The sequence below is a fragment of the Chinchilla lanigera genome, unplaced genomic scaffold, assembly GCF_000276665.1.
Source record: "Chinchilla lanigera isolate Chin_1 unplaced genomic scaffold, ChiLan1.0 scaffold00011, whole genome shotgun sequence".
NCBI classification, from domain to species: domain Eukaryota; kingdom Metazoa; phylum Chordata; class Mammalia; order Rodentia; family Chinchillidae; genus Chinchilla; species Chinchilla lanigera.
The window spans coordinates 34,478,987-34,494,998 of NW_004955412.1; positions in this window are offsets into that span (position 1 = coordinate 34,478,987).

Genomic DNA, 16,012 nt, shown 5'->3' on the forward strand with positions numbered 1-16,012 from the left:
AAAAAAAAAAAAAAAAAAAAATTATTCTTCTTGTTCCTACACTAGACCTAATTAATCATAATCTCAATCCCAGGATTCTCTTTTTTAACACGTTTTTCAAGAGATTCTTGAATACTAAGTTTGAGAATCATTGTCTTAAGGAAATACGGCCAAATAAACAACAAAAAAAGAAGGAGCTGGAGGTATAGATCAGTGAAGAGCATTTATCTAATAGTGTGCAAAGCCCTGGGTTTATTTCCAGCACTGGAAAAAAAAAGAGAAAGGGGAGAATGGTCAGTGAGAGGAGAAAGAGAAGTGCTTGCTATGTTCTCAGTCCTGTACAAAGAAATGCAAAATACATGTGTTCTTTCAGTCTTTGTCAACTGTCCTCATCACTGGGACAAATACACAAAACCTAAAAAATTCTAAGATGGAATTTTTTTAAAAAGTGCCAAAATTTGGAAAAGAAAAAGTAGGAAAAAATACACTAAACCAAAATACTGATTGGGAAAATTCTAACAAAAATAACAGGTTGGTACTTATAATAAATAATATTATAAAAAGGTTCCTATTCTTCTATCCACTGAGCAGAAGTTCTCTGGAAATCTAAATTTCTATAATGATCAGTAATAGAGGAAGCACTAAACATGAAATCGGAAGACCTAAATGTAAGTGCCAGTTTTATCTACTAGCTGTATAAATCTCAGCAAGTTCTTAAATCCTTGGGTCTCAATTTTCCCATGAGTTGATGTCAGGATTCAGCTCTAGATGTCCCCCAAGAGCCTCATGTGCCCAGATTTGGGACTTTTCGAAGGTGATTGGATAATGGAGCTCTTAGCTGACTTGCTGTTAGGAAGTGAGATCTGGTCAGAAGAGCTGAATCATGGGGGCGTGACCTGGAAGGGTTTATCTCCCTCCCAGGCTCCTCCCTTCATTCTCTGCTTCTTGGCTGCCTGCCAGGAGCAGCTTCTCCAGCCATGACCCTCTTGCATGCCATCCTGCATTGGGGCAACCTGACTACCGGTTGAAATGTGAACCAAAATAAACCTCTCTTCCTTTAAATTGCATGTTTTGTGTATTTGGCCTCAGTGATAAAGAGAGTTGATTTAAACTGAAAGAACACATGTATCTAATACTGAACTGTTTTCATCCTTAGTACTTTTTCTATATTCTATAATGATCATAAATATGCATAACAACTTTAAACATTATATATGATTACAAATACTATATAGATGCAAATGTTACATATTATATTACAAGTATATTACAGTAATATATTATAATAGTGTAGCTAATATTTATTGAATGATAACTGTATATCTAAGTCACACATAGTGTTGAAAATGTATTTATTTGTGATTATTATAGCAATTCTAAAGGAAAGAATCTACCACATTCTTCATTTTTAAGAACAGGAACCTAAAGTCCAGCAAGGTTAAGTAACTCACATAGTTAACAAGTAGCAGGTCTGAAACTTGCACCGAGGCAATTTGATTCCAGTACCTACACTGAGCCATAGCCTCATAAGGAATGGATTTCATTGTCAGAAATTCTTCTTAATGTAAGAATCAGGAAGCTATTTTCTTTTTTTTTTTTTTTTTTTTTTTTTTTTTTTTTTCAGGAAGCTATTTTCAATGAGTAGTTTCAGCTTTGGCATTTGCTCTTGCTCTGCTTGAAGTAACACCCCTCTCAAACCAATCATACTGTTTGACCAGTTGATGACTCACAGCTTTTACCCAAGACTTTTTCCCATCCCCTTACCCAAGACATGAGTCATAAATGCAGGCTCCAAACCATGTGGTAAAGTGATTGGTTCTCTCAGTCTTACATGCTTTTCTAGCTACTGACTGATTATTATTCTCAGCTAAGAGCCTAGCTTTCTGGGAATTTTCTCCATATCTTTACCTCCTAAAGACTACCTGTGGGTTCCATGGTTTCAAACTCAATGGATATTTGAAAGGACAGCATGCTGTCCTTTGAGTGTGTTTCTCTCTCTCTAGACTGTGAGGTCCTTGAGGGAATGGTTTATCTGCTGTACTCTTTATAGCTTTAGGTACAGATACATCTCTCTCTCTCTCTCTCTCTCTCTCTCTCTCTCTCTCTCTCTCTCTCTCTCTCTTCTTTGAAATTCTACCCTCCTCTGACTTCTACATATGACCTAACTTTCCCCTTCACCTCCAGTGCTTGCTGACCTCATCATCATCTGCCTGTCATTAAGTACCTATGTTTTCCCAATAAACATACTCTCCTTGGAATAGCTCGCCTGATTGAAGTCCAGGTCTAAATTATCAAAAGCCCTTCTGGGCTCTGAAAAGATATAAGTAACTATTCCCTGGACCTCTCTATTTGGTTGATTTGACACATCTAAGACAGAGCCCATGTTCTTCATCCTCTAACCTCTCCCTAGCCATGAATCACCATACCAGAGACTGCAAATCACTCTCTTTCCTCCCTCTTATTCGACATACAACCTATACATACAACACATCTTCTAGTCATGTCAAGTGTTTGTCCTATTTCTGCAATTGGTTTCCTCTCTTTTCTTGCTTAGCCAAGTCTCCACACATGGTTTTGCCCTGGCTAATGTATTTTACACGTTTCTGTTAGAATAATTTTTCTAAAATGTAAATAGAGTAAGGTCTTCCCAGGCTTAAGAACTTCCCATGAGATTCCATTACTTTTGGATAATTTTTAATCTTCTGCCTCAGTAGGACTTTCTACCCTAGAAGTTTATAATTTGATCCATGCCTTGCTGTAACCAGGCCAACCTATCATTGTTCCCCTTTCTGCACCAGACCACAGGTAAACAAATAAAACTATTTTAAATTTGCTCTTTTTCCAAGAATCATATACAAGTGTTATCCCAACAAAGCACTGACCATTCCGACATCTATACTGTTAATTTCTGCTCCTCATTTTAAATTCTTCCAGGACTCTTTTTCAAACTCCCTTTCCACACTCCTGGAAAAGCTTAGAGGTCTCTTTTATTTATTTTGTAGTATTTTATGGTTTCTTTTCTGTATGACAGTCAATGTTCTGTGTTTTGTCTCTAGACTGTGAGGTCCTTGAGGGAATGTTTCAGAATTATTTTTCTTCTATATTCTTAGCCATAAGCACAATGTCTGCCAAAGAGAAGATATTCAATGTGGACATACTGAATGAATGAATGAAAAAGTGATAGAACAAAGAGAAGCAATTGGGTACGGCTTCTCAGGCAGGAAACACTATGCCTGGCAACCAGGTTTCTAAGCCATCTACAGTTGCTAGTATAGCACAATACAGAGCTATTTACTTCCCCTAAAAATATAAACTCTCTTCAAAGCTGTGTTTGTGCAAATAATGCACTGAAAGAAGCATTTGTTTAAATAGAAAGGACTCTGGCAATTAGCAAATATGGGACAAATCCAAAACCCACTAACTTTCCAGAGGCTTTCTTGTTTGCAGTTAGATGTATGGACAGGCTTGGAAAGAGTGAGACTCCTTCCTTGCAGTAAAGGAAAACAAGTTATTTAAATAGCAGTGCCTCTTGCTATCAAGGCTACATTCTAGAAAAGCAGAATTTGGATTTCTCTCAAAAAACAGTCCTGGGGAGCTGGAGCAAGAATGAAACAGGGATCCTCTAGATTTCCATTCACTTCTAAAAGAAAACCCCATTCCCTTACCCCAGATAGAACAGTCAGTAAAGATCTGGGCTTTCAGGCAAGCAATTTTGGGATCTATTATGGCTCATGCTGACATGGTAGAGGGGCTGAACAAGTGGGGTATAAACAGTACAGGTTGCCTTGTGTGTGTAGGTGGGTGGTCCATGTGCTTGTGTCCATGCATGTGGAAATATACACATCTCGACCTCTCACCATTCTGGATGTCTGTACTGCCTGGAAGAGAACAGGTCTGTGGCGCAGACACCCCCAGCTCCTGGTGACATCTGAGGGCAGGAACCCCTCAACGGCCCTAGGCCTCAGTTTCTTTCTGCAAAGTTAGGAAGGTAGATTAGGGATTTGCAAGGACTATTCTAATTACAACCTCTGTGATCCTCTGACAATCAGTTATTTTGATGTTCTGGCTTTATGCTAAAGAGTACAAAGGGAAAAGAACACAGAGTAGGTATTTTGGTAAAATTAAAATAAACCTATGGAATCAGAGGTTTTCTTGGATTGGAATCCTGTCTTTATCATGTACTTGTTAAGTGCTCTTTGGCAAATTTCTTAACCTCCCTGAGTCACCAACCTTAAAGAAGCTAAAGCTTACCTACTTTAAAGGAGGTTTTGTGAAGATCAATTTACAATAGAGCAAGAGCAACATCTTATTTGTGCATTGGTGGCACCCAAGTGACTGAGCAAATGAATAAAAGGAACCTCCAAAGCCACACATCCTTATGGTGGCAGAGATAAACACGAGTCTGCAGATAGGGAGAGATGTGCCTAAGTGACAATAATGCTTCCCCCTGAGCGATGACAAGAGACCACCCATCACTCACATTTCAGCGGCCTGACCTCCTAGCTCTGCCCGACCATGCAACTTTGCATCCGGGGGCTGCCAATGGGTCTGGCTTTTGGATGTGAGCCCCCCAGGCTCATCCTTGGACCTGCAGACCTCCTGGTGTGAGAGAGGAGTACGGTAGGAGGATGTGCAGAGGACGGGGAACACCTGTAAGAAGTGGATGTAGGCAGCCACCAACAAGGAGGAGGCATCGATCACATCACCAGACAACAGAGCCTCTCGTTTGTTCTCATCTGCTACCCTCCAAGAGCCAGCAATCTGTCAGGCACCAGCTTAATTTGTAGGGGAGGGTCATTAATTTGAATTAATAGCACTGCACTGGTCTGGGCTTTGTTTCGCTTTATTTCCCTCCTATGGACACCACAGACTTCTTCGTTGCCTGCTTTTGCGAGTAGGGATAGACGATGAACAAGTGTCCAATTAGCCAGGAAAATAAAATCTGCCTGTATTCCTGCCCCAGACAGAGGCCTCTCCCCTAAAGCCCAGAAACCATACATAGCACACTCTGGCTGCTCTTGCTAATTCATACCCTAAGACTCCTGCCTCCAATGTACTATGGATATAATACACACCCTATTTAAAAAAAGGGAAGTTCAAAGATAATATATACAAAAGGATTTGCTTAGTGTCCAGTCATGGTTGACATTGGACAATGTGTTGACATCCCTCAGGAATGGGCATGTTATGCTCTGTGGAACAGTATATGAGTACAGCAAAGCAGCCAAGAAGGGCAGAAGACAATGCATCCTAAGCATCTTTAGCCAGAGCCCCACAGAGCCAGGCATAGGAATCTCTGCTCTTTGTCAGTGATCCTCAAGTGTGCATAGCCAGCTGGCCCATTCCAACATCTCTCTACTTCCAAGGGTGGCTGAGGTGCCTGCACCTGCTTGTCCTGCCTTTCTAGAAACAAGGAATACTTCTGACCAGCAGAGAGGTGTCCCTCCTGTGGACACCACAGACTTCTTTGTTGCCTGCTTTTGCGAGTAGGGATAGACGATGAACAAGTGTCCAATTAGGCAGGAAAATAAAATCTGCCCGAGTCACCAACCTTAAAGAAGCTAAAGCTTACCTTTAGCAGAGAGAGGAAGGCTTAGAGAGCTGGTCCCTCACAAGTTGTTCTCAGGCACATAGCTCCATTAGAGATACCTCCCAGTATTGAGCAGGTCTGTTTTCAAATGCTGGGCTCTTAGGAAATATGGGCTTTCAGACATAAGCAGAGCCTGAAAGAGATTATCCATCACCTTCAGTAACCATTGAAGATAGTTTTAGATACCCCATTTCAATGTTCCTGCTCCGGAAAAAAATTGCCTGAATGGCTTGAGGGGGTTGAACTTCCTGAAGGGCCCAGAGGTTTCTGCTGGCCAGGAGGGAGATTAGCTAAAAGGAGACAAGGCTCTTGAAGCATCTCTTAGCGGGACTCTTCTTTCCTAGGAACTTTTGTTTTCTGAAGACAAACTATTTTGTCACCTTGATGAAGTGCGGAAAGGTCTCAGTCATTTTCAGTAGAAAGAGGTCCCCACAGGGATCCCAGAATATCAATAATTCAAACATGTCCTTATACAATCATCTCTCAATGCCAGTGCATCTGTTGCAATACATGAAAGAGGTTGCCAGCCCGTGAAAGGCCATTATGATTTACTGAGAAATTGGAGAGCCTCTAGATTCTCTCCCTCATCTACTACCCTCCCTCTGCTCTCCCCTTCCCACCAATCCCACCAGACTGCAAAAGACCAAGAATGGTGGCTCCAGAGCCAACTGGAAGGAAATCGCTTTTAGCAGGTGGCACCACCTGTCCTCTGCTAGTTCCAGCCAAAACAATGCACTCTCTATCATTCCAAACTGTGAAAAAAGTTTAGTCATGTGAGTGGCTCATCCAGATGAAAGGAGAGGAAGAGGAAGAGCTCTGCCAAGGACAGCATGGTTTACCCACTACACCTCCACATGTGTCTCTAGCACCTAGCGTTAGTGGTCCTCCTAGAAGCTTACATAGCTCCTGAGATTGCAGCTTATTGTCTGTGTGTCCAGGGTACACAATGCATGGGTCTCTGGCCACAAGATCTACCATAGGCTTAACTGTTTCTGGAAAGAGAGGACTGGAGGAGCCATGAACTTGAATACAGTGCTGCTCCTGTATGCTGCACTGCCTGATCCACTCTTTTCCTGAAATCTCATCACTTTCTGTCTTCATTACAAGGTCCTAAACTTCTAACCCTGGTAAAATTTTCTGAGTCAAGATTGTCTACCTCCTTATTCCCAAATTAATTCCTTCTCTACATCATCTGTTCCATTGCTTGCTGAACCACTACTCTTTATGCAATGAGTCTCTAATACTATATTTCAGACTTTCGAGGACACCGATCGGGCCACTTATCAGCACTAATTTGCCTCTTTCTCCAAATCCTATTTTTCACTAGTCCCTGTGGAACCCTCTTCTCTGTAACTAAAAAAGTTAAATGTCCTCTTTCTGTGGAAGAAGAGAGCTTGCAGTAGTTACACAAGCTGAACTATAGAGTCACTGTACCTATATTAAGATGATCTGAAAGTTGCAGGAATTCAAGCAAAAGGAGAATTCTATTATCAAACACCTGTGAGTCCAAATACCATGCTTTTCTTCCAAATCCCAAGCATACACTGGCTCTGTTAGGCTGCACAGGAGACACATAAGACCAAATGCTCCAAACATTCAGGGCACATCTCCTCATTCTCCAGAAATACTCAATGACAGCATTAAGACACTTGCATGAGTACATGCACATCCCATCCTTGAAGTTTGATTTTGGGGTCTGCAACATAGGTGTGTGCATTTTTAAACTGTTAAACTACTTACTGAGCTATCTTAGCTGTGTTGTCTGTCACTCAAATGACAAAAAAGAGTGTCATGAGCTGCATTTGGCATGGAGTTGGCCCTTATTAGAGTGATATGTTCAGTTTGGGTTTCTAATTTTCTAAGAGGTAGAGAATTTGGAGAGGGTTCAAGACAGAATGAAAATGATTAAAAGGGTGGGGAGTGACAACTCAGGAAAAATGTTAAATGAATGTGGGTTATCTATCAAAGACAGTGGAAAAGGGGTATAGCCTAAATATCTTGAAACAGACATTATCTTATGAAAGCCAGAGGCCAATGCTGTTGGATATAAGGATATATCATACAAAGGTGGTCTTAGATGATGTCTGAGTGTTAGCCAGCTCAGTCAGTATGGATGTTCATTAAATTTTCAAATCATTGCAATTAAATAATGAGTTATCAGAATCATTTTCTGGGATTCTCAAAAAAGAAATTATTTCTAATTTATCAAATTATTTCATCTTCATAATAATTCCAAGATAAAAAAATTGAATTCCCAAGAAGTGAATAACCTAAGATTACTTAGCTATTGACATCTGCTCGGAACATGTGATGGCACACCCTGCTGTCTCCAGTTTCCACCACAGCTACCTCACCCAGAGTACCTCCTCGCAGAACCTAGGCTGGTTTTCTCTGGTAGAGGAGGGCTACCCTATGACTTTGGGTAAGACAATCATCTTTTTTTTCACTTAGGTTATTGTGAAAATGGCGGAGGGAATCCTCCAAAAATGACAGATCCAAGTTTGCCAACTTTGAAGAGTTTTATGTGAGTGCCTAAGTAAATGCTGAGGCCATGAAATGAGCTACATAATGTCTAGAGGTAAGGTAGCAATGGATAAAAGTTTTGAGAGCACCTTTGGATATATTGAGTTCAGAGACACCACAGATCATCCAGACAGAACAGTCCATGAGGAAGCTGGTCATGATAGTCACAAATCTGTGTAAATGTTGGCACTCAAGGTTTTAATTCAAATATCATTGCTTGTGTGTGACATTTGACACCCAACTGCAGATATGGCCTTTCAGGGAAGTGTAGGAGCCATGAGGATGCCTGAGAACCAACAGAATTCTGTGGAACACCTTGGAAATAGAAAAGAAAATATTGGAGTGGAGGCTGAATATTTACAACCCCAAGAACAGAGCAATAACAAACATTTATATATTGACTAACATGGTATTGACAAACCAAACGACTAAAGATAAGTGACGTAGAGTATTTTAATATTTACAATAATAACATGTAATATTAAGTATTTGTATCAGTATTAAGACTTTAATGCATTATCTGCATATCTGCACATTTATAACCACATATTAATAAAGGAACACATATTTTTCAATGCTCATCAAACACTGACTAAAATATGATCACAGTTTGACTACACAAATTCAATGTATTCCCAAATATACAGGTCACTTTCTTACCTTAAAGTAATAAAAGTATATGTCAACAACAAAAGTTAGAAAAAACAGTACTCTTTTAAAATTTAAAATCATTGTTCTAGAGAATTCTTAGATACAAGACACAATTAAAAATAAAACAAGTGAATGGAAAGAAATATATTGGACACTGACCCAAGGCAATCTTTATAGAATCAGAAGACATTGATTTATTGAAAGTCAAGACTAGAAGATCAAGGAAGGAACAGTCAACATCATCAATAGCCACAAAAATAAAGACTGAAAATGTTCTTTGGATTTGTCAATAGAAAGGTCATTAGTGGTTTTGCGAGAATAATTTTTAATATTGTAATAGAATCAAAATGTTATTGGTAGAAAAAAACAACTAAAAGATGAGGAAATAGAGATATAAAGTTTAGAATACTCTTTTCAAATGTTTAGATGAGTATGAGAGAGAAATTTACATCAGAAACTAGAATTCAGGATCAACAGACATTTTATGGTTTTAAAACTGGAGAGATATAGATATATACAGAGAAAGCACATGGGGCCATCAGAAACAAAAGAAAAGAAACAAAATATTAAAAAACAGTGGATGGGGCTGGGGATATAGCTCAGTGGCATTAGTGCCTGCCTGGCAAACACAAGGTCCTGAGTTCAATTCCCAGTACCAAAAAATAAAAATAAAAATAAAAATACAAAACAGTGGAACAATCAATAGGAAGTGGGTATGCAAGATGTGGATCAGATCTAGAAAGACACAGAAGGGAAGTGCACAAGGCCCTAGGTGGAAGGGAGACCTTAAAGATCCACTTCACCCTCACAGATGGGAAGAAAATATGAGAGTGACATGGACAGGGTGATTTGGAGCAATCTCTAAGGTGTTGTTATATTGGTGAAGGAAGTGACAAGCTCATCTAAAATTCAGTAAGGTTGAGGCAATAAGATCTAAGACACTAACAACAAATGCTAAAGTTATTAAATACTAACTTATAAACATTAACTAATTTAAACCTATGAAGAACTAAGACTATAAAAATGAATGCTATTTTTTATTATTGCCACTTTTAAAGATGTGGAGTCCAAGGTATTGAAAGGTTATTTAAATAAATCATCTAAAGTCAGAGAACCAGGAAGAAAGGGAATGTCTTAAGTCCAGAAAGACAGACTTTTAAACATGCTCCCACTACATGTAGGTGTTACATTAATTTTTTTTTTTTTTTTTTTTTTTTTTTTTATGGAGACTTCAAGCTTGGGCCCCAAACCTATAGTTTTATAAAATCAAGCATGGCCGCTGAAATAAAGTTGGACTACATCACCAATTATCTCACTGGAGTTCTGTTGTTTCTATTCACTGCAGCCTATTGATCTCTGCCGGAGAAGTCCCTGAAAACTGGCCCCACATCCCACCCCTCCATCAGGGGTAATTTATAAGCCTGTTGAGAGAAGCCGTGAAACTGATGAACCCCACTGGCAGGGGGAGCAGGGCCAATGATTGATTTACTCGCTATTCTCCTGCTCAGCCATTTCACCCTGGTCAGGCCACGCCGCCTGGTTCCCCATATTCATCCATCATCCAGTAAATACCATCAACACTGTAGACCGCAAGCGCCATCTTTGGTATTGTTTTCTTTCTGTGTGGGACACTTAAACACACTGTGGCTTATCTCTGCTCCTCACCTGCATGCCAGCTCCCCAGAGATGCACCTGGGCAAAATAAGAGATGGAAAAGACGGGTCTCTCATGTAGAGGAAAGCAGACACTCAGAACCCAATCTGAGATGTTTTCTCAGGTGACAAGCTGAGGCATGGGTGACAAAGAAATCATGCATCTGCTAACATCTGCATCAAAACAGACCAGAATTTCTAAACTGCCTCCTCTGGAGTAGCCTTTTAGAAAATCCCCAAAATACAATGGCATAGCTTTCTGTTTTTTTCAGAACACACTTTATATGTCACTTAGAAACAGCTACAAAATATGCTGTCAGAAAATCAGCAGAGGTTTCATGCGGAAAGAAACAGGTATATTGTTATAGAATTGTATGGAAAATGTATAAAGAAGGGTTAAAAGGGAAGAAAGAAGGCAAGAAAGACAGAAAGGCAGAAAGAATGAAAGAAAAGGAAGAAGGGAGAGGTATCATCCATCAATTATAGCCATGGCAGTGCTTCAGTGTCCATTCTTAAAAGCAGTTATCAAGATGTTATCTGGGGCTGAAAGAACTTGGGTGGGAATCATTCCCTTTCATAAACTTCCTGGCGCACAGACTGGACATCCCAGCCCTGGTCCCACCCAGACAGAGGAGCCCAATCCCCAGAATGCAGCCTACTGATTTGCTGCCATCTCTCCCTAGGAATTTTCTCCAGCCAAAGGCAACAGCTTAAGGAATAGATCAATACTGTAGTACAGATGTCCTTGTTCCAAAAATGCTCTTAAACCCTTGGTAAGATATGGCTATCATTAAGTCAAAATGCATCTACTACATTTCACCTGCTGCACATCCCAGCCTAGCAACACAATACACTGAAGTGTCAGCTGGTTTCCTGGTGATCCTGGGGATGACTGAAAGATGAGACTCAAAGCTGGCAGACAGCAGAGCACCCTGTCTTTGTTACTTTTCTCTCATTGCTAAGACAAAATCCCTGATGCCCAAAATTAAGGAAGGAAAGGTTTATTTAGCTTATAGTTCATGGAGGTTTCAGTCGATACTTAGCTGGCTCCAAGGCAGAATGGCATATGGCAGAGGGCAACAGTTCATGGCAGCAGAAGATAGCAAAAGCAACAACAGCAAAAAGGGAGGAGTGGCAGCAAGCAGCCTCTTTCTCTCCCTTACATATGCAAACTATCCACCTCAGGGCAGGTGCAGCACTCACACCCATGAATCAATCAAAAGCCTGCCCCATGACTACATGTGTCTTTGGGGGGACACACAGGCACAAACCATAACATACCCCTAAGAGCGGATCACCTCATATACCACTAGCCTGGAGGAAGATCCAAAATCACAGTTCAGATTATGGGTTCCCCTGAATGTGTACCACTTTCACAGTATCATAAGGTCTAGTATCATTGGTGGAACCATCGTAAATCAAGGACTGATGTACAAAGGCCTCAATCAGAAGCCATTTGAAGGGTCAGCCCAGCTTCTAAACTCCCTGAGGGTCAGCAGAGCCCTTTGTTCTGAGCCTAGAAGCACTCTGTTAAGCTACCTACTCTTGCATCACAGCCTTCAAGCATGCCTTCCTAAAAACTTCATTCATGACAGTTAAGAAATGGGGCCTATAGAGTTGAAACCTGATTGAGATATTGAATGTATCAGGGCTAATTACAATAATTATCATGAAACAATTTCTGGGCCCTGAAATAAAAAGACTCATTTAAAGTGAAATAAGAATGAGTTAGATAAGAGAACAATAATTTATAAAATGCAATTAATTAACAGCTGCAGATACTGGCAGAGTTACGAAATCAACCTACTGCAGTCCATCACATCTGTCCCTGTGAGATCATCCCAAAGCAGTTCATGGGTGCTCTGTCTCTTGTGTTTACTAGGCATTAGAAATGTCTTGATATAGTTCCCTTAGTCTCAACACACCTATAGAAAAACACACTGACAAAACAAAAAAGTATAGGAAGACAAGGACATTTTAAGGAGAACAGGAGAAAAGAAGGGGAAAGTGAGTGAATAAGAGGTACAGTTGGCTGAGAAAGATAAAGAAGAACAAACCTCTACCTGACATGAAGGTTGTTAGCTACATTTCCATCACTGTGACACATAGGTGACAGAAGTTAACTTATAGGGAGGAAAAGATTATTTTGGCTCACAGTTTCAGAGGTTTCAGGCCATGGTCTCATGGAGCTGTTGCTTTGGACCTGTGGTAGAACAGCACTTCATGGCTCCAGCATGTGGCACAGGATGCCTGTTTACCTCATTGTGGCCAGAAAGCAAAGAGAGAGGGGAAGAGTCTTAATGTCCCCTCAAGGACATGACTCCAATGACCTCACTTCCTTCCGCTGGGCCCCACCTCCTAGAAGTTCTTCACTTCCCAATAACACCACAGGCTAGCAACAAACCCTAACATGTGGGGCTTTGGGGACATTCAAGATCCAAATTATAACAAGACTCATCACTCTTGCTACCTTACCCATGAAGCCAAGTTGTCTCTGCAATTCAGAGGTGGATTTGTTTGTAAGAACTGATTAGCAGTATCACAGATGAACTACCCTTGCAGTATTCATACCTTCAGTGTGTTTGGGAATTATTTGGTTTTGCTCACAAATGCACTGTAGAAGTAACTAAACCTGGACAACTAGTCCTAGCATGAGCCACTTAGCATTACTAGAGGGCCATTATCTCACTCATTTATGTGAAAAGCCTGTGCCCTCAGGTGGCCTTTGAGTGTGCCACCCCTTTTTAATTGTCCGTTGACACTTCTTTGTAAACATTAGATTCCATAGCCTTTCAAGTACATATCATATTGATTTGGTTTTTCTGATTAGATCTATGGTATAAGAAGTGAAGTGCTAGAAAGTAGGTTAAACACAGTAACCGCCTCCGGAGAGGGTGGTGCCCTCTACAATAATCAAAGGTGTAATAGTGGAGGAGTGTGTAGATTAAGTGTATTGACATGACTACAGCCATACTGCGTCATAACCTCCGAGATTTACCAGACTAACCCTTTCTGATTGTTTTCTGCATAATTTCCCAGCAAACAATATATAGAGTGTTTTGTGATGCTCCAGAGATTTGCCTGATTATTTGATATTAGCTTTAAGTTAAACCAGGTATATTCTAGGTAGTATGGAGCAATTTTTATCTTAACCCGTAAATACACTTCTCTTTATGACCCAAACTGTAGGGATCCAACTTGGTCTTGCTACTGCCCAGAACCATGCTTCCACCAGAAAACTTCTCAGTAAATTGTACTCTCTGGGTAGTTTGGTGGTGGCCCTCATATACTAGAACTGCATTGCCCCAGAACAAGAGGAGAAAATCAATCAGTTCCTGCTTTGAGAAGAATACAAAAAGCAGAAAGCAGCTTATGGTCAAAATAACTATAATTCTTGGAGGATGTATGAATGTACAGGTAAACAATTTCTATACCTCCTTAGGAAACCTTGATGATCAAGAGTTTCTCTTCTCAACCAGGTGTCTATGAAGGAGTTGAAATATTGTCCAATAATTTCATCTTTTTCCTTCCCACATTGCAGCAGTTTCCAAGAGTCAATAATACTCAGGAAAATGAGAAAATTAGCCTTCCCTGTGCAGTCTTCTGAGGGATTATAGTTTTATTTTGGTGTTTTCCTTCTCAATCTTGCCTTTCATTGTACTTGAACCAGACTAGGTTTCTACAGGTGGAACTTGAATCAAGAAATTTCTTTCCCTTGGTTTTGATGTAAAATTGAACAGTCCATGTTATACAGCTCCTAGTTTAAATCTCTAGGTCTTATGCTGATTAGTCCTCAATATATATAGATGTTGCATACACTGAATACCACTAAAAATTATGCTTTGTGTGTTACTCAGAAGAGAATTCTAATATACATCCTGAATGCATTCTCTTCAGTTTAATCCCAAAAATATATCCAATAAATGACTGATAGTCTGGGGATGTTGCAGAATGTTGGATCTAGTATAACTACACCGAAAATTATAAAATTTTTCCCATCTCCCCTCTTCCCAATGACACAGTCTCAGGCTCCTCTCCATCCTGGTCATGAAATCCCTAGCAGTAAAGAATCACTTTCCAAAAGCTGGACATAACAATGCAGAACACTCCAAGTCAGGAGATCTTTCTAGTGGAGCAGTTCCTATGAGGAGTCTCACATCTTTGCCTCTATTGAACAGCTAGACCTGAGTCAATCTCATAACATTCAGGTGACTCAGTTTTCCCAAATGTCAAGTGGAGGTACTATGAATAGTAGGTATTATGGCTTGTGTCTAGATGTCCCCCCAAAGCCTCATGTGGTCATAGGGCTTTTTCAGAGGTGGGTAAATCTAGACTGTGTCATGCTAAGATGAAGGATGTGTGATTAGTGAATCAGTCCTTTGGTTGGTTTGGCATAGTTCTAGCTAGGATTAAGAGTGTGAATGCTATACCTGTTCTAGGGCAAGTAGCCTGCATACAATATAAGGGATATAAATATCTCCTGCTCCCTTGTTGTTTTTGCTATTTTGTGGGTACCATGAATTGTTCTCTGCAATGCCCCTCTGCCATGTGCCACCTGCCTTGGAGCCAGCTGATTATGGACTCTATAAACTGTGAGCTTCCCCTTTAACTTTGGTGTTGGGTATTTTTGCTCAGAAATAAGAAAAGTAATTTAGACAGTAGGTAAATTACATATGATTAATTTTTAAAACTGCAAAGTATTAATACCAACATAATTATTACCTTTAAGATTTTTGTTTGTTTGTTTGTTTGTTTTGTTTTTTTTGGTTTTCCTCTGGTACCGGGAACCGAACTCACGACCTTGCGCTTGCCAGGCAGGCGCTTTTGCCGCTGAGCTAAATCCCCAGCCCCTACCTTTAAGATTAATGTATTATTAACATATTACATTAAGACACCAGTTCCCCGACCCACCCAGACTTTTCTTGGAATTCCTTAAAACTTTAGTTTTATGTAAATATCACAGCTCTTTTTTACAGGGAAGAGAAGAATAGACTCTTGAGAGGATCACAAGAGACAACTTTTGTAACCAAGAGGCAACTTGGTTAAAAGGAATCACAGGAAGCAGAGAAACTGAGAAAGCAAGACAAGCAGGTACACAGTCTTGTCATAGTCCCTAGGTTGACTCAAAGCAGAATAGAGCCACCTAGACACTAGGGATACACTATGGGGAGAGCAGAGAGTTGAGGCCATTATGCACCAGTGGTTTGCTCACTAACAGGAAAAAGAGAAGGTTGGCTACCTGTTGCTGCATCTAGGACCCATCCAGCTGGACTGGCTGTGCTCCTTCTGGCCAGGAGACCAGCCCTGAAAATGCTTCAAAGGCTTTGGTCTTAGGAGAACTGTGTTCTTGTCATGCAGCATGATCTTCCAAAACTGCAAAGATGTACATGTGGGAGGCTGAAAGCAACAAGGACTGTTGTAGTTTGGGGCTTTGCAAGAGGTTAAAAATTTAATACAGGATACATAGTTTATAGAATTATTTTATAATAGCCACCCAAAAAGTCATGTACAAAAAGAGTGCAGAAAATATGTCCACACACTAAAGACCAAAGAATCCAGCTGAGGGCCTGGATCCCACAGCAATATCCTGTATGAGTCTAGCTTAAGACCTAGAGCC